The sequence below is a fragment of the Salvelinus alpinus genome, chromosome 33 (genome assembly GCF_045679555.1).
Source record: "Salvelinus alpinus chromosome 33, SLU_Salpinus.1, whole genome shotgun sequence".
Lineage (NCBI taxonomy): Eukaryota > Metazoa > Chordata > Actinopteri > Salmoniformes > Salmonidae > Salvelinus > Salvelinus alpinus.
This window is the reverse complement of record NC_092118.1, coordinates 2843238-2865307: the sequence shown is the minus strand read 5'-3', so window position 1 is coordinate 2865307 and position 22070 is coordinate 2843238. Positions and strand designations below refer to the sequence as shown.

The 22070-nt window shown below is 46.1% G+C and overlaps 1 pseudogene; it reads right to left on the bottom strand.

The window, feature by feature from the left end:
* Nucleotides 1-22070, bottom strand: part of LOC139562842 (protein arginine N-methyltransferase 3-like) — an 89538-nt pseudogene that overhangs the window by 4552 nt on the left and 62916 nt on the right.

Below are 22070 nucleotides of genomic sequence, written 5' to 3'. Positions count from 1 at the left end.
TCTATTTCTGATGTCCACCCAGTTTGATTTCTATTTGTAACTGTGCTATTTCACAAAATGTCTGAACCTACTGTATACTGTTGCAGGTGTATGAGAAGACCTGCAAAATTGTGCAAAAAAATGGGCAGAAATGGGGAGATTTGATTAACCATTGTCACATCCTAGATGATGGAGGTCAGATATACCCCCTTCCCCTGAAACACCCACAACATGGTCCCCCGTATTGACCATATTCCCATGCAGACTTTTGATTTTGTGCCACCAGGGCCACAATAATATACCCCCTCTCTGAATGTCCGAGTGTGACCCCCTCCCCATGGATTACTGCAGCTAATGTTGCCAACACTGCCACTGACTGAGTGGGGGCACCCCACCGGAATCCCCACCGGCTAGGTACAAGGTCGTCAAGGTTCTCATTAGCAGCTTTGAGAATTTCCTTGTATATTATGCTCTCCCTTTAGGGGGCTTTGGCTTTGCAGAACCAATCCTGCCAAGCAGGCTCAGAATCTTGAGGGGGCAGTGCTGCTCTAGGTCTCTGACTGCATTTTGGCTGCATACATACCGCTTACAGCAGGCCCATAAAACAGTTAGGGACTTCTCCTTAGTATTTGGGTCATTCAGGTGGGTGTCTAGGGTATAGGGTTGTGGACCGTTCCATCAATATAGGATCATAAATAAATAGATTAGATGTATAATTTTTTTTTTTTTATGTAGTTGCCCATGATAGGACAATAAATAAATTAAATGTATCATTTATTTTAAAACGCTGTTCCACCATGATAGGACAATAAACAAATAGGATGTATAATTCATTATAAAAAGTATATCCCTCATCTGAACAACATTGAAAGCGCTCTCACAACTCTTGCTCACAGCAATACATTGGTTCTGGGATACGCAACCATTTCCTTTCTCACTCAACGCCAGTTTCCCAATAACCCCCCCCAAAAAACACACCACACCATCCACACATACTGTGCCTTCTGTTTACTGAGTTTTTATCTTCACCATGTTGAATTAGTGCTTTTGTGTTCTAATTAGTCATATTTGAAGACATATAGAAAGCTATATTTTTTGTTGCATTATTACAATCCATAACCAGGCTAGAATTGTGTGTTTCGTTATTTGCCGCCTCTGAGAACTTTGTCATTTTTAAAATAGCCATGGAATAGTCTTTGTGTCTCTGATCAACAGGTTATCAATATATAGTTTATCGACGATGAGAGCTACTCGTTTCCCTTTTAATCTATTTTCCTTGAAAATTGGATACAGAACTTTACGCCGTTCTGCAATTTCCTTCAGGAACTGGTCATTCATGCCAATTTTCGTGCCAGCAAGTCTTTTACCCAGGCTTTTAACCATTATTTAATCTTTAAAGAAAGCAAATTTGGCAACGATTGGGCGTTCATACCTCTGCCCTTTCTGTCCGAAGTGGTCTACACGTTCTAGTTGGATTTTGTCGATGGAATCTGTAGCGCTGTAAGGAGGAACTCTAACTACAGATTCAGGAACTTCTCCTTCTTTCTCTTGGATACCTGTAATACCAGATTCTCTCTCATGGATCTAGTTTGTATGTCAAGTAAGGCTTCTCTCAGAGCGGTGTTCTCCTTTTCAAGTTCAATAACTTCGGTTTCAATCTTATTGACTGTCCCTTTTAGTTCGTGTCTTTCTCCAATGTCGCAGCTTTTTCATCATTCATCTCGAGGCTTGCCTTCAACTCTTTTATATCCTTGCTGACTAGTTCAAGTATACCCAGTTTGTCATTGATTTTAACAGATCGGTTTCGACCTTTACCATTCCCGGTAGTGAAAATATTAAATCGTCTGTCTGTAGAAGAGTCACGTTTCCGTTTTGAAATCGGTTCCCCTGTCTTACTCTCCGTCATGTTTGGGTGTTGCTTGTTTTCGTAATATTTGTCGATACATTTCTCTAGTCTTAAGATTTTTTTTTTGTGTTGTTATCCAGATTGAAGGTTATCACCCACCAGATTGTGTAGTGCTAAAATTTAGTCTAACTTACCGATATTGCATATTACGTTTTTATCTTGAGGTGCTCTACATAGCTACGTTCAGTCCGCCATCTGCTCCCCTCTATCTTGCATCATCAAGAAGAAGAGACTTGCTTGGGCCAAGAAACACGACCAATGGACATTAGACCAGCGGAAATCTATCCTTTGGTCTGATGAGTCAAAATTTGAGATTTTTAGTTCCAACCGTCTTGTCTTTGTGAGACGCAGAGTAGGTGAATGGATGATCTCCGCATGCGGGGTTCCCACTGTGAAGCATGGCGGAGGTGGTGTGATGGTGCTTTGCTGGTGACACTGCCAGTGATTTACTTAGAATTCAAGGCACACTTAACCAGCATGTCTACCACAGCATTCTGCAGCGATACGCCATCCCATCTGTTTTGAGCTTAGTGGGACTATCATTTGTTTTTCAACAGACAATGACCCAAAACACACCTCCAGGCTGTGTAAGGGCTATTTGACCAAGAAGGACAATGATGGAGTGCTGCATCAGGTGACCTGGTCTCCACAATCACCCGACCTCAACCCAATTGAGATGGTTTGGGATGAATCGTTACAAAATAGACTATTTTGACTTTGCAGCTGGCCTATCTAGCGTAAATCGTTTAGTTCTGGTGCCAGGGCAAGATTCATGACAAATGTCAACCTGCGAAAAATGTGCAGATACTGAACATGACCCATTTTTCCCCCCAGATGAATGACGAAGGGCTGGGAAAAGGGGCGGAAATGGAACCCAGCCTCACAACCCCTCGGGTATTGCTCAGAGCTTGAGGGGAGCCAGACTGGGAAGGGGGCTATGCAGGGGTAGGCTACAGTAAGTCTGTGTCCCAAATGGCACCCTATTCCCTTTTTAGTGCACCACTTTTGACCAGGGCCCATAGGGTTTTGGTCAAAAACAGTGCACCATATAGGGCAAGGAGTATTCAACACTTACCCTACGAGGTCCGGAGCCTGCTGGTTTTCTGTTCGAACTAATAATTAATTGCACCCACTGTCTAAATCAGTCCCTGATTAGAGAGGATCAATAAAAAAATGCAGTGGAACTTGCTTCGAGGTCCAGAGTTGAGTTTGAGGGATATAGAGAACAAGTTCCCATTTGGGGTTTAAAAAAGGCCAAAAGAGTAATTGCTTGACCTGCGATAGTCCTCTGATTAAACGCAACCCCTGCAGGGTAAATAAAACGAGTTTGGGATCAAATAAAAGAAAGAAAAAAAACTTGGAGGAAAACTGGGAGAAAAATTAAGCTATGCTATGCTAAGCTATGTTCGAATACTTATACTAACCACACTGACCGTACTATTTGTGACGTAAATTGAGTGTATAGTATGCTTTTTGGTCCTAGTATGGATAGAGTTAGTATTCCAAAAGTTCCCGGATGTCGTACTACATTAGCCAAAAAACAAAGTATACACGCAGTGGACACTATTTCCTTACTTTTAGGGCCCATAATGCATTTCTTCGGGAATGGGCGTGGCTTCAAAACGTTTCAGATTTGAAGAAAATGGTGGAAAATATGCAGCCAAAGTCCGACAAGAACGCATACAAATTCATTGCTTTAACTAATGACACATTAAGAAAATGTTGAGCAATGTAATAACTTTTTTAATAAGTTACGCTACACGTTATGTTGGCTACGCTATCCTTACGAACCGCATAGCATATTGTAATGACCTGACTAGATCATAAAGGAACAATTGTCCAGACAGAGGTTTGAGTTTACGAATTGACAGTTTATTAACCCAACTTCACACAGGGTACTGTTTGGCCGTAGCCCACGCCAAATAAACGAAGGATACCCCACAAACCAACAGTGACCTTCTCTTGTGAAGGCCAGACGTAAGAGAGAGAACAATGGCTAAACCTGGTCTTAACTTCCAATGCTCCATCCCCCTGCCCAACCCCCCTCCACGCCACTCCGCCAACCACCAGGATGCCCGGCATCAGAACATTCCAGGCATTCCCATGATTGGCAGATAGCAGGTTGATTGGCATGTCAGACCCCGCAAACACTGGGTACTGGTAGTACAACACAACTAACTAACAGCCTAACACATAACACACAGCTGTCTGTGCGGGTCGCTACACAGCCCCTCCCACCACAAAGTCCCTCGTCCCCGAGGGAACAAACAAAGTCTCTGAAGCGACCCGGAGGTCTCCTTTGCCTGCGTGGCCGTGATGGTCGCAGAGTGTCCCGATGTGAAACAGGGGGCTTCATCCGTGGCAGGGGGCTGCCCCTCTGGGACCCAGGGGATGAAGGCAAGGGATATGGGGGACAAGGAAGCGGGAACGGGGAATACAGTCTGTGGCTCCGGGGAACCACGCGGTGACACAGGGAGGGAAACAGGGGGAGTGGGCTGTCTGGAGCCTTGTCTGCGGCACCTGGGGGTGGGTGCCTGGAGAATGTCATTGCCAGAAAGGGTCCCGGTGCAGTGTCACCTTTCTCCCCCTGGGAGGAAGCTACACCCGGTAAACAACCTCCCCTACCCTCTCCAGGACGCTGCAGGGTCCCACCCAGTGACTGTCCAACTTGGGGCATCTGCCTTTTTTCCTTAGGGGGCTGTAGACCCAGACCAGCTCCCCAGCCACAAAGTGCCTTCCCCGGGTGTGCACGTGATAGTTCCTCTTCTGCCTCACACCTGCATTCACCAGCTGCTCTCTGGCGAAGGTGTGGGCTGTCTCCAGGCGGTCCTGGAGTCTCAGGGCATACTCCGGCCCCGAACATGAGGGCTATCCAGGGGCCGACCAAACACCATCTCCGCAGGGGTGCGGATCTCTCTCCCCAGCATGAGGAGGGCAGACGTGCAGGAGGTGGAGTCTTGGACAGCGGAGCGGCATGCCATGAGGACCATAGGCAGGTGCTTGTCCCAGTCACGCTGGTGTTTGGCAGAGACGATGGCCAGCTGCTGTCCAAGTGTTTTGTTGAAGAGCTCCACAAGGCGATCACTTTTTTTATTTTATTTTTTGTATTTCACCAGGTTGGCTAGTTGAGAACAAGTTCTCATTTGCAACTGCGACCTGGCAAAGATAAAGCATAGCAATTCGACACATACAACAACACAGAGTTAAACATAGAATAAACAAAACATACAGTCAATAATACAGTAGAACAAAAGAAAACAAAAAGTCTATATACAGTGAGTGCAAATGAGGTAAGTTAAGGCAATAAATAGGCCATGGTGGCGAAGTAATTACAATATAGCAATTAAACACTGGAATGGTAGATGTGCAGAAGATGAATGTGCAAGTAGAGATACTGGGGTGCAAAGGAGCAAGATAAAAAAAAATACAGTATGGTGATGAGGTAGGTAGATAGATGGGCTGTTTACAGATGGGCTATATACAGGTGCAGTGATCTGTGAGCTGCTCTGACAGCTGGTGCTTAAAGCTAGTGAGGGAGATATGAGTCTCCAGCTTCAGAGATTTTTGCAGTTCGTTCCAGTCATTGGCAGCAGAGAACTGGAAGGAAAGACGACCAAAGGAGAAATTGGCTTTGGGGGTGACCAGTGTGATATACCTGCTGGAGCGTGTGCTACGAGTGGGTGCTGCTATGGTGACCAGTGAGCTGAGATAAGGCGGGGCTTTACCTAGCAGAGACTTGTCGATAACCTGTGATAGACTGCATCCAGTTTGTTGAGTAGAGTGTTGGAGGCTATTTTATATATGACATCACCGAAGTCGAAGATCGGTAGGATGGTCAGTTTTACGAAAGTATGTTTGGCAGCATGAGTGAAGGATGCTTTGTTGCGATATAGGAAGCCGATTCTAGATGTAATTTTGGATTGGAGATGCTTAATGTGAGTCTGGAAGGAGAGTTTACAGTCTAACCAGACACCCAGGTATTTGTAGTTGTCCACGTATTCTAAGTCAGAGCCGTCCAGAGTAGTGATGCTGGACGGGCGAGCAGGTGCGGGCAGTGATCGATTGAATAGCATGCATTTAGTTTTACTTGCGTTTAAGAGCAGTTGGAGGCCACGGAAGGAGAGTTGTATGGCATTGAAGCTCGTCTGGAGGTTAGTTAACACAGTGTCCAAAGAGGGGCCAGAAGTATACAGAATGGTGTCGTCTGCGTAGAGGTGGATCAGAGAATCACCAGCAGCAAGAGCAACATCATTGATGTATACAGAGAAGAGAGTCGGCCCGAGAATTGAGCCCTGTGGCACACCCATAGAGACTGCCAGAGGTCCGGACAACAGGCCCTCCGATTTGACACACTAAACTCTATCAGAGAAGTAGTTGGTAAACCAGGCGAGGCAATCATTTGAGAAACCAAGGCTGTCGAGTCTGCCAATAAGAATGTGGTGAGAAATGCTTATTGAAATTCTCAATTATAGTGGATTTATCGGTGGTAACAATGTGTCCTAGCTTCAGAGCAGTGGGCAGCTCCATGGACTTTACAGTGTCCCAGAACTTTTTTGAGTTGGTACTACAGGATGCAAATTTGTGTTTGAAAAAGCTAGCCTTAGCTTTTCTAACTGCCTGTGTATATTTGTTCCTAACTTCCTTGAAAAGTTCACGGGGGCTATTCGATGCTAATGCAGAACGGCACAGGATGTTTTTGTGCTGGTCAAGGGCAGACAGGTCTGGAGTGAACCAAGGACTATATCTATTCCTAGTTCAAAATGTTTTGAGTGGGGCATGCTTATTTAAGATGATAAGGAAGGCACTTTTAAAGAATAGCCAGGCATCATCTACTGACGGGATGAGGTCAATGTCATTCCAGGATACCCCGGCCAGATCGGTAGGAAAGGCCTGCTCGCAGAAGTGTTTTAGGGAGCGTTTGACAGTGATGAGGGGTCGTCGTTTGGTCGCAGACCCATTACGGATGCAGGCAATGAGGCAGTGATCACTGAGATCTTGATTGAAAACAGCAGAGGTGTATTTGGAGGGCGAGTTGGTTAGGATGATATCTATGAGGGTGCCCGTGTTTACGGATTTAGGGTTGTACCTGGTAGGTTCATTGATAATTTGTGTGAGATTGAGGGCATCAAGCTTAGATTGTAGGATGGCCGGGGTGTTAAAGCATGTCCCAGTTTAGGTCACCTAGTAGCACGAGCTCAGAAGATAGATGGGGGGCAATCTATTCACATACGGTATCGAGGGCACAGCTGGGGGCAGACGGAGGTCTATAGCAAGCGGCAACAGTGAGAGACTTGTTTCTGAAAGGTGAATTTTTAGAGGTAGAAGCTCAAATTGTTTGGGTACAGACTTGGATAGTAATACAGAACTCTGCAGGCTATCTTTGCAGTAGATTGCAACACCGCCCCCTTTGGCAGTTCTATTTTGGTGGAAAATGTTATAGTTGGCGATGGAGATTTCAGGGTTTTTGGTGGTTTTCCTAAGCCAAGATTCAGACATGGCTAAGACATCCGGGTTGGCAGAGTGTGCTAAAGCAGTGAGTAAAACAAACGTAGGGAGTAGGCTTCTAATGTTAACATGCATGAAACCAAGGCTTTTACGGTTACAGAAGTCAACAAATGAGAGCACCTGGGGAGTGGGAGTGGAGCTAGGCACTGCAGGAACTGGATTAACCTCCACATCACCGGAGGAGAAGTTGGATAAGGGTACGGCTAAAGGCTATACGAACTGGCCGTCTAGCACGTTCGGAACAGAAAGTAAAAGGAGCAGGTTTCTGGGCACGATAGCATAGATTCAAGGCATAGTGTACAGACAAAGGTAAGGTAGGATGTGAGAACATTGGAGGTAAACCTAGGCATTGAGTAATGATGAGAGAGATATAGTCTCTAGAGACGTTTAAACCAGGTGATGTCATCGCATATGTAGGAGGTGGAACAGCATGGTTTGTTAAGGCCTATTGAGCAGGGCTAGAGGCTCTACAGTGAAATAAGACAGTAATCACTAACCAGGACAGTAATGGACGAGGCATATTGATATTAGAGAGAGGCATGCGTAGCCAAGTGAACATATGGGTCCAGTGAGTGGTTGGGCTGACTGGGGACACAGCGATTTAGCAGGCCGATGCTAACAAGCTAACAGTTAGTAGGCCGGGGCTAAACAAGCTAGCAGTTAGCAGACCGGGGCTGGCAAGCTGGCAGTTAGCAGACCGGGTTAGCAAGCAAGAAGTTGGCAGACCGGGGCTAGCAGTTAGCAGACCGGGGAAAGCAAGTTAGCCTTTGGGGGACGTTGCGATGGGGGTAAGTCTGTTTTTGCCTCTTCGTGCGGTGACGTTGATAGACCAGTCGTGGAATTAGTAGGGTTCCAAGTAGCTCTAGGTAGCTAGTAGGCTGCGGTTAGCAGAATGGGCCTTCAGCGGACATCGCGCCTGAGGGGCCTGTTGGAATCCTCGGGCAGATTATGTCGGTAGTCCAGTTGTAGAGGATATGCGGGGTTCCGTTCCCCATACCGGCAGTAGAAGGGGTCCGGATATTGTAGCCCAGGAGTGGGCTTTGGTGGTAGCACAGGAGCCCTGGCTGGGCGAGCTTCTCCCTCACTGTAGACAGTGTCCTCTCCTCTCCCATCTGAGATAGCTGGGCTGGGGGGGCGCGACCCGGACTCATGGAGGGATGTGTCGTGGAGGTAGCTGGGGGAATGCAACACACAGCCGTAGGTGACAGGGGGGCTGTGGAAAAGTCACACGCAGATGTGGGACACAGCCATGTGTCTCTGATGCATTAACTGTTGGAGTAAAGGGTTTGTTGGGTTGAGTGAATGTGACATTAGGGGGGCCATGGTGACTGCTGGCCCTCCCTGGAAGCTCAGTGTGCCCCCATTTAGGTCTAACTGGCTGCCTGTGCTCCTAAGAAAGTCCAACCCCAGGAAACAAGGGTCCTGCACAGCCGCCACCCACACAGGATGACGCACAGACCTGCCCCCTACTGTCAGAGTCATCATTCCCTTCCCTTTCATGGGTGCCAGCTCAACTCTGACTGTGCGGAGCTGCACAGTTGTGGGCTCAAACTGAGTCCAAACTGGCACAATATCCGGCCTCACCAGGGTTACTGTGGACCCAGTGTCCACCAGGGCAGAGCAGGGCACCCCCTCCACAGTGACATGACAAAAGTCCCCAACACAGGTCCGGCCCACCACAACAACAGGCTCCATACGTCTGCTTCTGGGGGAAGTGGAGCCTTGCTTCCCCGTCTGTGCCGGTGGGCTCCTCCTGAAGATGATGGTGGTTGGAAAAGAAAGCCAGGGGTCCGCACTACCCGGTCTATGCGGACCCCGAGCCGTTTCCCTGAGCTCTGGGGGACATGGGGCAATCCCAGCGCAGATTGCCTGGCTGGCCACAACTCCAGCAGACCCTGGTACCAGGGCATGTGTTTCGTGCCGCCTGTAGCGACACAGCACGAATGAGTTCAGTCATTTCAGCTACCCATGCAGGCTTTTCCGGCTCTGGGCTGCTCTGCCCTCTAGCCCACACAGTCTCCCTGCACCCCCATCAAAGCCCCAGCCCACACCAGCTCCCTCTCCAAAGCCATCTCCAAGGCTATCTGCAATGACTCAGGATGAGCCAGCTGGGTCTGTATGCGCAGCTCCGTAGGAGAAAGCGCCTGTATGAACTTGTCCCGTGCTAGCTCGCTCTGCACGGAGGGGGGCAAGTGATCATATGCTCTCAATGTCATTAGCTAGCACCGGTAGTGGCTCTCCAGGCTGCCTGCGTCTATTACTCAGTTCGGAGCGCAGCAGCCCGTGCTGTACACACTGTCCATAGCGCCTCCTCAGTGCTCCCACTAAAGCACCATAATCATAGTCTGTCCTCGGGGCGAATCAATATCAAACAGGCCAGAGCATCATCCGTGAGGCATAAAGCCAACTGCAGGGCTCTATTTCATTCGACCACCCCTTAGGGGGTGGTCAAACTGAGCATGTAAAGCTTCCCAATCTGCCTTACCGGAATACTTCGGGGTCTTCACAAATACGGACACAGCCATGTTTGTTTACATCCTGGGCCACAGATTCCTCGCCCCGCCGCGTCGACATCACCTCTTTGGTCCGCCCACCAGAATCCGCGCGAACCACAGTCGACGAAGCACTCATGCCCGCTTCAGCCGTCATCACTCTAACGTCCTCCCTCAAGCGGCATCTGGGCTCCGACGCCCTGGCGATCTCCTCAGCCAGATCCACCGACATCCATGCAAACACACTTCCTTGGCCATAATCGTCCCCTACCTCCACCTTCGGATTCCCTCGAAGCATTTTCAACCCCCGCTCTCACCTACGGTAGCTAGCCACGGAAGTCAGCTAGCTAGCTGGCTAACTTTTATCAACGTTTTTACTTCTGACACCAATGTAATGACCTGACTCGATCATAAAGGAACAGTTTGTTCAGACAGAGGATTGAGTTTAAAAATTGACGGTTTATTAACCCAACTTCACACAGGCTACTGCTGGTCCTTTCACAGAGACGTCAAACATCAACATGCCACGAACGTTAACCACGCACAGCCACAGAAATGCGCTATCCTAGTCCATTACACTCACTGGCGCGCTCCATACCGGGACTGCATCCCAAATGGCACCCTATTCCCTATAATGTGCACTACTTTTGACCAGGGCCCATCTTCCAAGGTAAGAGAAAAAACAAAGGTTCATGATATTTTGGTGGATTGAAGCTACACTCTTAGAGAAAAGGGTTCCAAAAGGGTTCTTCAGCTGTCCCCATAGGAGCACCCTTTTGTGTTCCATGTAGAACTCACTGCAGAAAGGGTTCTACATGGAACACAAAAAGGTTCTACCGGGAAACAGAAGGGTTATACCTGGTACCAAAGGGTTCTTGAAAGGGTTCTCCTATGGGGACAGAAGAAGAAACGTTTAGGTTCTAGATACACTCTTAGAAAAGAAATGTGCTATGAATTGAACAAACGCAAAAGACGGGATGAAAAAAAGAGGTCTTCCAAACTTTCAAAGAATGGTGGATTGACAGCGATTAATTATAATGAATGCCAAAACAAGCCAGAAGAAAGATAGTGGGTGAGGAAAAGACTTTCCATCAAGAGAGAGATGGAAGGATGACCAACCAGTAAAGTGTAAAGGTAAGAAGGCTCTAAAGCTATGATATCCACCTTCCCTCCTTGATGGTTGCCAAACTACAGGTTAAAATGTTTCTATTTTAATAATTAACTGTTTGGAGTTGTTTGGATACCTACAATCAGACCTAGTGTGTAAAGTGTGTGCTCAAAGTATTATCTTCAAAGAATGTGGATGTTTATTGTCTCTGTTCATCTCTCGCCCTTCTCCCTCTCATATTTCTCCAAACAGAGGGTGGCCACGGCCTCTCCAGCCCATCAGGTCAAACTGACCTCACATGGCAGAGGTAAGAACAAGACAAGGTACACTTCACTTGACACCTCTGCCACAGACCTATCATAAACACTGCCATAGTAATGACCGTAAAACATAAGAGCTTTCTTCTGAGAGAAACCTAACTTTACTTGCCCCCCCATCTCCAGGTCTGTCCATCCTTGGTCCCACTGGGGATAAGAACCGGTAGCTTGGTCCCAGATCTGTTTGTGCTATCATGTCAACTCCTTGTCATACCAAACATGACAAGGAGTGGCATGATGGCACAAACAAACTCGTACACAGGCTAAAGTACCAGGCTCATGTAGCGAATGTCAGCTAGCTTGATGAAACCCTTATTGGGTAAATAGACAATGGCAACAGGAGAATGCAGAGGTAAGAGTGGATTACTCAGATATACAAAGAAATGCACTTAACTGTCTTCACTATTTTTGACACAAATGTACTGTCTTTGACAGTCAACTGGATGTTCTGGTGCCTGGATTTTCTGGTGCCTCTCAGACATTTCAAAATATTGATTGGGGACCTCCTTGCTGAGGAATGTGATGGTTTTACTTGAATATTTGAATTATATTGGATATTATTTTGCATTTTATACATTGTGTATCAGGGCTCCCTTGCAAAAAGAGACCTTGGTCTCAATAGTGACTCCCTGTTAAAAGTTGAATAAATACATTGACGTATAATTCTCATGAATCATACTAACTAGTATGATCATAAAATGTTCATAAAATTTTTATTTTCAATCTTATTATTTTCTCACCATTTTCTATAATAAATTCATGTGTGCATCATATGAATAAAATGCATTTCTTAGCACCAAATGTTTGTGTGAGTGAAAATGATGGCCCGACCAAGTCCAATGCTTTTTGGACCAAAATACAGATGTGGCACTGACGTTATCTACAGGTAACTTTGCAAGTAGCAAATGTTGCATGCACACAAACAGTTTGTTTTTCAAGGACCACACTGAAAAAGGGTTGTTTAATGTTTTCATGCGTGATCATGTGCACTTTTAAGCAGTTTTTTTTATTTGTATATATATTTTTTTTTTCATAAATAAAATCAAGCACGCATGCACACACACACACCTCCCTTTCCAAGTTCTCCCAAGGCAGAACAACTTCCATCTATTCCACCCGGCACTGCAGTGATGTGCACGGCAGCAGCATTTCAATCTAGTCTCCCTCTCTCCCCTTTCTACATAACTCACTTTTTCAACCCTCCTTTCCTTCTGTCTAAGAAGAGGGGGATAGGTAGAGGAGGTGTGGTCAGGCAGTGTCAGGGGGTCGTATATCCTGAGCACCTGTCTGAGCAGTACATAAAGCAGGCCTGGGGAATTACACCCTGCTGTCTGCCCGATGCAGCTCAGCTCCTCAAGGACCTTCAGCACTAAAACACAGGGGGGGGGGGAGAAAGTGAGAGTTGGAGAGAAAGTGAAATAGAGAGAGATCATTTCATCAGTAAGAGGCACAAGAAGAAGACAGAAGAGTTATGGCAGGACACAGGGCACAGAGAGGACACTAGAGTTAAAGGGACGGAAGAAAGTGAATCACTGGCCTATCGAAATCCGCAGCAAACTCCCACCCAAGTTTCAGGTCTTCTGATTGGTCCGAGACACAGATAACCAGGCCTCCGTTTCATCTATAGGATCATGGGACATCCTCGCACAAAGTATGCCCTCGTTTCTTGAACAAACAAAAAAGTAGGCAACTGAAGAAAAAAAAAAAAAGGAAAAAAAAAAATCTGTAACCCTATGAAAATCCCACCTCATCCATTTCCTAGTCATACAAATCAAATGAGCATGATAAACGATGCTGCGTTTAATTTATTAACCTGCCAGCTCCGAGTAGTTCTCAGATGTTTTGTTCCGGCTCACTGTGTGCTGTTTTTCTCTCTCTAAACTCCAACATCTCTTTGTGTGTGTGTATGTTGACTCTCAGACTCCTGTGGTTAATTACTGCACTCATACAAACACATCTCATACGCTTCTGTCTCGCCACAGATACATCACCGGACGCAGGGAGTGGAGAGACATTGGCGTTGCTGCAGGTCAGGTTGTGTCTCTCATTCCTTTGTTTTAAAATCAGGTGTGTCTCTGACAGCATTCTGTAAAATAAATAGGGACAGAAGTGTGTGTGTGAAGGAAGGAAATGTGGGAGTGTGTGTCTTCAGGGTGACTTTGAGACGTTTGCCCTCACTGCACAGGACCACAGGGGAATGGCTGGTGTGTGTGCACACGCTGAGATGCATACCTGTGTGTGTGTGTGTGTGTGTCTGTGTGTATTAGTTATAAAGCAGGCTATAGAGGTGTCAGGCAGCTAGTTAATGTTGTTAAAAACTCAATTTCGGCTTTAACATCCCGCGAGGCGCATTGGGACTGCCAAGGTGCTGGGGTGTAGCGAACGAGTTTCGCCACTACATCATTAACCACCCCCTCTATCTTTTAAACTATTTTTATTTCTTAATTCCTTCTCACTTCCCAAAGGCTCTCTTACACGCTCTCCATCCTCACTTCTTAATCTGGTTCTCTTACACTTAAACTCCTCCAACTGCTTCTCGTTCTACGAGGCCTCTTTCCCTCTATCCTCTTAACTCTCTTGTCACTCTTTAATTCCTCACCTCTTTACTCTCTTTTCCCCCTCTTTAAAACAAAACATATTATTTTACCCTGGATCCATCCTAAATGGCACCCTAACTCCCTATAATAGTGCCCCCTACACAGTGCAAGTATTCTGACCCGTTGACTTTTTCAACATTTTGTTACGTTACAGCCTTATTCTAAAATTGATTAAATACTATTATTTTTCGCATCAATCTACACACAATACCCCATAATGACGACGCGAAAACACATTTTTAGAATATTTAGCAAATTTATAAAAAACTAAAATATATACCTTATTTACACACTGTAAGTATTCAGACCCTTTGCTATGAGACTCGAAATTGAGCTCAGGTGCATCCTGTTTCCAATGATCATCCTTGAGATGCAAAAACCAAGCCATGAGGGCAAAGGAATTGTCCGAGAGCTCTGGGACAGGATTGTGTCGAGGTATAGATCCGGGAAAGGTGACAAAACATTTCTGCAGCATTGAAGGTCCCCAAGAACACAGTGGCCTCCAGAACCCAATGGTCACTTTGACAGAGCACCAGAGGTCCTCTGTGGAGATGGGAGAACCATCCAGAAAGACAACCATCTCTGCAGCACTACACCAATCAGGCCTTTATGGTAGAGTGGCCAGACGGAAGCCACTCCTCAGTAAAAGGCCCATGACAGCTCGCTTGAGGTTTGCCAAAAGGCACATAAAGGACTCTCAGACCATGAGAAACAAGATTCTCTGGTCTGATGAAACCAAGATTGAACTATTTTTGCTTGATTGCCAAGAATCACATCTGGAGGAAACCTGGAACCATCCCTACGGTAAAGCATTGTGGTGGCAGCATCATGCTGTGGGGATGTTTTCACTGGCAGGAACTGGGAAACTAGTCAGGATCGAGGGAAAGATGAACGGAGCAAAGTAGAGAGAGATCCTTGATGAAAACCTGCTCCAGAGTGCTCAGGACCTCAGACTGGGGTGAAGGTTCACCTTCCAACAGGACAACGACCATAAGCACACAGCCAAGACAATGCAGGAGTGGCTTCGGGACAAGTCTCTGAATGGGAGAAACTCCCTAAATAAAGCTGTGCCAAGCTTGTAGCATCATACCCAAGAAGACGAGGCTGTAATTGTAGTGCGTGCGTCCTGGCAGTAGAGAAGTCAGGCGCAGAAGAGCAAAGACTGTTACAACGGCGCAGTTTAATGATAAAAATCACCGTGAACAAAAACAATATATACAATGGGACAAAAACCCCAGACATAACGTGCACAAGCACTTACAAAAAACGATACCGGACAAGGACATGTGGGGAAAAGATGGTTAAATACACAACATGTAATTGATGGAATTGAAACCAGGTGTGAGGGAAGAAGACAAAACAAATGGAAAATGAAAGGTGGATCGGCGATGGCTAGAAGACCGGTGACGTCGACCGCCGAACGTCGCCCGAACAAAGAGGGACCCACTTCGGAGGAAGGTGACAGTAATCGCTGCCAAAGGTGCTTCAACAAAGTACTGAGTAAAGGGTCTGAATATGTAAAGCGTCTGTGTAGCTGGTGACATGAGTCAGGCGCAGGACAGCAGATAAGAGTAATGAAAGCAATTTTACTCAATAATATCACAATACACGTTGTATAAATACAAGGCCACAAATACGGACCGCAATACAATAAACAATTACTCTCAAACAAACATGGGGGAACAGAGGGTTAAATAATGAACAAGTCATTGGGGAATTTAAACCAGGTGTAAGACAAAGACAAAACAAATGAAAAATGAAAAGTGGATCGGCGATGGCTAAAAGGCCAGTGACTTCGACCGCCGAACGCCGCCCGAACAAGGAGAGGGACCAACTTCGGCGGAAGTCGTGACAGAATACTTATGTAAATGTGATGTTTCCGTTTTTGCCCAAAAATAAGGCTGTAACGTAAGAAAATCTGGAAAAAGTTAAGGGGTCTGAATACTTTCCGAATGCTTTGTATAGGGGAATAGGGTGCCACTTGGGATGAAGGCCATCTCTCTCTCTATGAGGTCAGTACCGTTACCCTTTCCAGTCTTTAGAGACTCTCTAATTGTCTTCTGTATTGACTATTGGGTGTTGATTCCTGACGTTTAAACTGCAATTTTTTTGATAATTTTTCGTTAAAACAATAAGCAAAATTCATAAAATTCCATGTGAATTCAAAATGTTGCTGCGCTGCTGCCAGCAATGGTTTGGGTGTCATGGTGCGTCCGTTTCAAATGGTTAAGCACTGCACCTGTACTACCATTACCGTACCTCAATTCCACCTCATACATTTTCAAAGTCTTGCCATACAAGGACTTCGTTCATATTGTCGCTTGCCTTTCTCTGCCTTTTCCCCCCACTGTTAACGATGATGCCGTAGTGGTGAAGAGTAGACTCCAAAATAAGTTATCCCTTGACTTCTTGCACGTCAAGATTAGATTCCACTGGGAAGATGAAGTATGTTTGTAACGGAGGAGACTGATTAGTTGCCGTACTTCCAAGAACACAAACACGTGCATCTTTCATAGCGCGCTAGCAAAGGAGGGAGAGCTGGGAGGGGCACAGTATAGGCAGGTCAGCCACCAGAGACAGTCAGAACCGTGCACTATGAAAAACTGTATCTCGCAATGGAATACTGTATGGAGAGCGCGAGAGAGCGAGTGAGAGAGAGACGAATGAAGAGCGCGAGAGAGCGAGTGACGAATGAAGAGCGCGAGAGAGCGAGTGAGAGAGAGATAATCACACCACCATTGATGTGGAGCTGGCTTGCAGTCAAATGGCACTTTGTCTAACCATATTATTCCTTTTTCTATGCTCTGACCTGAGAGAGTAAAGGCAGTACTAACGTATTTCCTGCCACTTCCACTCTCTGTCTGTGTGCCAAATGTCCCCCTAATTCCGCTTTTTGGGGTACATACGCTCCCTCATGGGGTACTATAGACACACACCTCAAACATTTCATGTATGTTTAGTCTGTCCATTCTGTGAGACATTTAGCTTGTGATTATGGTTGTAATGTCACATCCATAACACTGTAATTGCCCACATATAACATATTTCTAGTTGAGTTGCTCTATGTTGAGAGTGTTTAGCATGCAGGGCAGGTCCCAATCCACCAGTGGTGAGTAATAACAGAGGTAGGTGTGTGAGTGTGTGTAGCTCATTTCAGTAGTAGTGAGTGTCGCAATAATAGTGAGCTACGTGTGTGTACTTGTGTGTGTGTGTAGGGCCCATTCCAGTAGTAGTGAGTGATCACAGCCTAACTCGGGGGTCTCATCACTCTGCTAACTGATGCCTAAGGAGAGCGGGTAAGTCCGCTAACGCCAAACACAGAGAGCATTGAGCTAAAACCTCATTTACCTTAGGGCTGGAAGGCAGTTGTGTGTGTCTGCTTGTTTTATAGAATGAAATGTGCATGCAAGAGGCCAGCAGGACGCGTGTGTGTATCCAGAGCGTTGATGGATACAGAAGCACCACCAGAGCACTGTAGATTGTACCAAACTGGTTTACTCTTCAATAAGAATAAATTAAGGCAAAAATAGAACAGTCACTCCAAATCTCTTCCTCACTCACCCACCCACTCCCACACACCAACAGTGTGCATATGGCAGCGGCTGCTGTTAGGAGTTGGGACAGACTGTCAGCAGATGCTAGTCGACCTTTCTACACACTCTGCAGGGTCTTAACCCATTTCAACACTGCAGTGTCTTAACCCATTCTAAAACTGTGTTGTCTCAACACATTTTAACACTACAGTGTCTCTACACCCTGCAATGTCTTACCACGTACGGATGTTTTACAATTTCTGGCAATGGTTTAATGTGCCTGCTTTTATGGGGGGGAGGGCTGTCGGCCAAAAGCAGTCTACACTGGCTAACGGACACACTGCTGCTCCGCACCGTCTTCACACATTTCAACACTGCAGTGTCTCAACTTATTCAAATGGCATTTTAAATCACCCAGAATAGTTAAGGGAAAACACATCCTAAAGCAGGACTGGCACTTAACTGACAGACGCATTGTGAACGTTGCGTCAACGTTGCGTCAATGTTACGGGGTTGTCAGTGGGATGACAGTCAACGTGGCTGTGGCTCTGGCCAGAGCCGAGTAGTGCTTTACTCAGGGACAGTGGACGTCCAGTCCCCAATACAGGCCATTCATTACACTGGCCTCCTATTGGACGGTAGTGGGGGAAGACTGGACAGCACGGAGCTACGGTCTCATCCATCCCAACATCACCGGACACATCCCTGATTCCCATTACGATACACACAGGCCATCAAATACAACACACAGACCATCTTTCACGAAGTATAGTACTGTATATACACAAAAGCACATGTTCTCAATGTACTGTACACACACACACACACACACACACATACACACACCATCGTTCACAACACTGTACACACTCACACCATTGTTCACAATGTAATGTACTGTACGTGTGCACACACACACACACACACACACACACACACACACACACACACACACACAAAATAATTCACATCATACACTTATATTCACTATTTACACACAGCTTTATACATATCACATCTGTAAAGGCATCACTTCATGAAATAACATTTTAATTGGCTTAGTTAAATGTTTTTACTTTATATGTTCCGTTCAGTTATAAACGCTATTTGTATCAGTACGCGAGTGCTTGAGGTAAGCTATCATATAAAGTTCAACATGGTGTTTTTGATGACTGACTGTTTAGATCTCACTCGGTCTCTCTATAGGTGACAGATAACTAACACAGCCTGACTACATCAGTACCACAGGCAGATTACCTGGCTCTCAGTAGGATGTTCGAGGAAGATCTGGTGTAAAAAATATCACAGGTGACAGTTGGGTGTGCATGCAGTGCAACCACAATAGACAAGGACAGACATGTCCAGACATGTCCATACACACACAAACATGCAGGGCCATGTTCCCACCAGCGGCGCACAATCACACACATTCAGGAAACCAGTGCTGTCTGGGAAACTGACCTGCTTGTACATGAATGGGATATTGTAGCAAGAATACTGTCTGTTTCCAAAGCGTCTTGGTGACCTGTGGCCCCGTGGAGAACATCACCTGTGATTCAAAAGCAGAAAACGTTATTTAGTCTTGGGCAACAGCAATCAACATGATGTATATGAAGCTACAACATTGAGGAATAACGACTCATTCCATTGTGACACTTCTATTTCTGTGGCTCATCTAATAATTCCACAACTGCAGTAGAACATTAACCGGTCCCACACTCTTAAACCTACTAAACCCATCTCATACAGTGGCAAGAAAAAGTATGCGAACCCTTTGGAATTACCTGGACTTCTGCATAAATTGGTCATCAAATTTGATCTGATCACCTACAGTTGAAGTCGGAAGTTTACATACACTTAGGTTGGAGTCATTAAAACTTGTTTTTCTGGGGAGCACGAGGCGGGGGACTGTGGCGAGCCGAAGGCGTGTCACGGGTGTGGCTCGGTAGCGCACCTGTGGCGGGACTGCCCGGCTCGCCAGAGGTCATATGCGTCTGTAGTTGGGGGAGGAGCGAGAGCGGGGGATGGGGGAAGAAGAGGAGAAGAGCAGGAAGAAGGTGGTAGCATAGGGGGAAGAAATGCACCGAAGGAGCCGGAGACAGAAGAGGAGAAAGAGGAGAAGAGGGTCGGGACAGAAGGAGAGATGGCCGGGACAGAAGGAGAGGTGGCCGGGAAAGAAGGAGAGGTGGTCGCGATGGAAGGAGAGGTGGTCAGGACAGAGGGAGAGGAGGGGAAGGAAGCAGAAGTGGAGGAGTTGGGACAGAAACAGATACTCCTCGGAATGCTGAAGGAGAGGATAAGGGTGAAGGGGCCGGTGAAGTGTTGGAGGGCAGGGGAATTTGAGAGGGTGTTGATGGTGTTCGAGAAGGAGATTAGGGAAAAGGGATTGTCTGGGGAGCAGGATGGTAGGGCCGGGACAGAAGGAAAGGTGGCCGGGACAGAAGGAGAGGTGGCAGGGACAGAAGGAGAGGTGGCAGGGACAGAAGGAGAGGTGGTCGAGATGGAAGGGGAGGTGGTCGAGACAGAGGGAGAGAAGGAGGCAGTTTCTTGTTAACAAACTATAGTTTTGGCAAGTCGGTTAGTACATCTACTTTGTGCAAGTCATTTTTCCAACAACTGTTTACAGACATATTATTTCACTGTATCACAATTTCAGTGGGTCAGAAGTTTACATAACCTAAGTTGACTGTGCCTTTAAACAGCTTGGAAAATTCCAGAAAATTATGTCATGGCTTTAGAAGCTTCTGATAGGCTAATTGGCATCATTTGAGTAAATTGGAGGTGTACCTGTGGATGTATTTCAAGGCCTACCTTCAAACTCACTGCCTCTTTGCTTGACATCATGGGAAAATCAAATGAAATCAGCCAAGACCTCAGAAAAAAAATTGTAGACCTCCAAAAGTCTGGTTCATCCGTGGGAGCAATTTCCAAACGCCTGAAGGTACCACGTCCATCTGTACAAACAATAGTACGCACGTATAAACACCATGGGACCACGCAGCCGTCATACCGCTCAGGAAGGAGATGCAGTCTGTCTCCTAGAGATGAACGTACTTTGGTGCGAAATGTGCAAATCAATCCCAGAACAACAGCAAAGGACCTTGTGAAGATGCTGGAGGAAACAGGTACAAAAGTATCTATATCCACAGTAAAACAAGTCCTATATCGACATTCCCTGAAAGGCCGCTCAGCAAGGAAGAAGCCACTGATCCAAAACCACCATAAACAAGCCAGACTATGGTTTGCAACTGCACATGAGGACAAAGATCGTACTTTTTGGAGAAATGTCCTCTGGTCTGATGAAACAAAATAGAACTGTTTGGCCACAATGGCCATCGTTATGTTTGGAGGAAAAAGGGGGAGGCTTGCAAGCCGAAGAACATCATGAGCATCGTGATTTGGGGCTGCTTCGCTGCTTCAGGGCCTGGACAGCGTGCTATCATCGCCGGAAAAATGTATTCCCAAGTTTATCAAGACATTTTGCAGGAGAATGTTATGCTATCTGTCCACCAATTGAAGCTCAACAGAAGTTGGGTGATGCAACAGGACAACGACCCAAAACACAGAAGTAAATCAACAACAGAATGGCTTCAACATAAGAAAATATGCCTTCTGGAGTGGCCCAGTCATAGTCCTGACCTCAACCAGATTGAGGTGCCGTTGGCATGACCTCAAGAGAGAAGTTCACACCAGACATCCTAAGAATATTGCTGAATTGAAACAGTTTTGTAAAGAAGAATGGTCCAAAATTCCTCCTGACCGTTGTGCAGGTCTGATCCGCAACTACAGAAAACCTTTGGTTGAGGGTATTGCTGCCAAAGGAGGGTCAACCAGTTATTAAATCCAAGGGTTCACATACTTTTTCAACCCTGCACTGTGAATGTTTACACGGTGTGTTCAATAAAGACATGAAAACGTATAATTGTTTGCGTGATATTAGTTTCAGCAGACCGTGTTTGTCTATTGTTGTGACTTAGATGAAGTTCAGATCAAATTTTATGACCAATTTATGCGGAAATCCGGGTATTTCCAAAGGGTTCACATACTTTTTCTTGCCACTGTAATGCTGTCCTTCTATCCTACTCATAGTCTTCTAAAGATGAGGTATTTCATTCACACACGTAACCTTAGTTCCCATTACAAATGGTGTAGCATTACATCTCAGCAGTTATGCTCAAATGGCAAGTCAAATAGGACGTGTAATTAAAAGACGTCGGCACGTTGCTCACGGAGCTTGGCATTGGCTTTTCCGAGTGGCTGGCTCCGGTGGGTGCTTACATCAGCAATCAGGAAACGCACCGGCGTCGATTGCCTCCCAAGGACGTGGGGAATGCCAAAGCGTGAATATAATTGGGTTGCCGTTAAACGGAAGGGCCGCCACGTGCTGCTTACCTTGTTGCCGCAGAATCTGTCGAAGAAAATGTCAAAGTAGCCCACGATGGCCTGGAAATGAAATATGAGAGGGTTGTTAGAATGTGACATTACAACAACCCGTGGGGGCCTGTTCCAAATGGCACCCTATTCCCTACATAGTGCACTACTTTTGACCTATGGGCCCTGGTCAAAAGTAGTGCACTATATGGGTCATTCTACAGAAGTGGTTGAAAGTGTTTGAAAACAAATAAGTTACCAG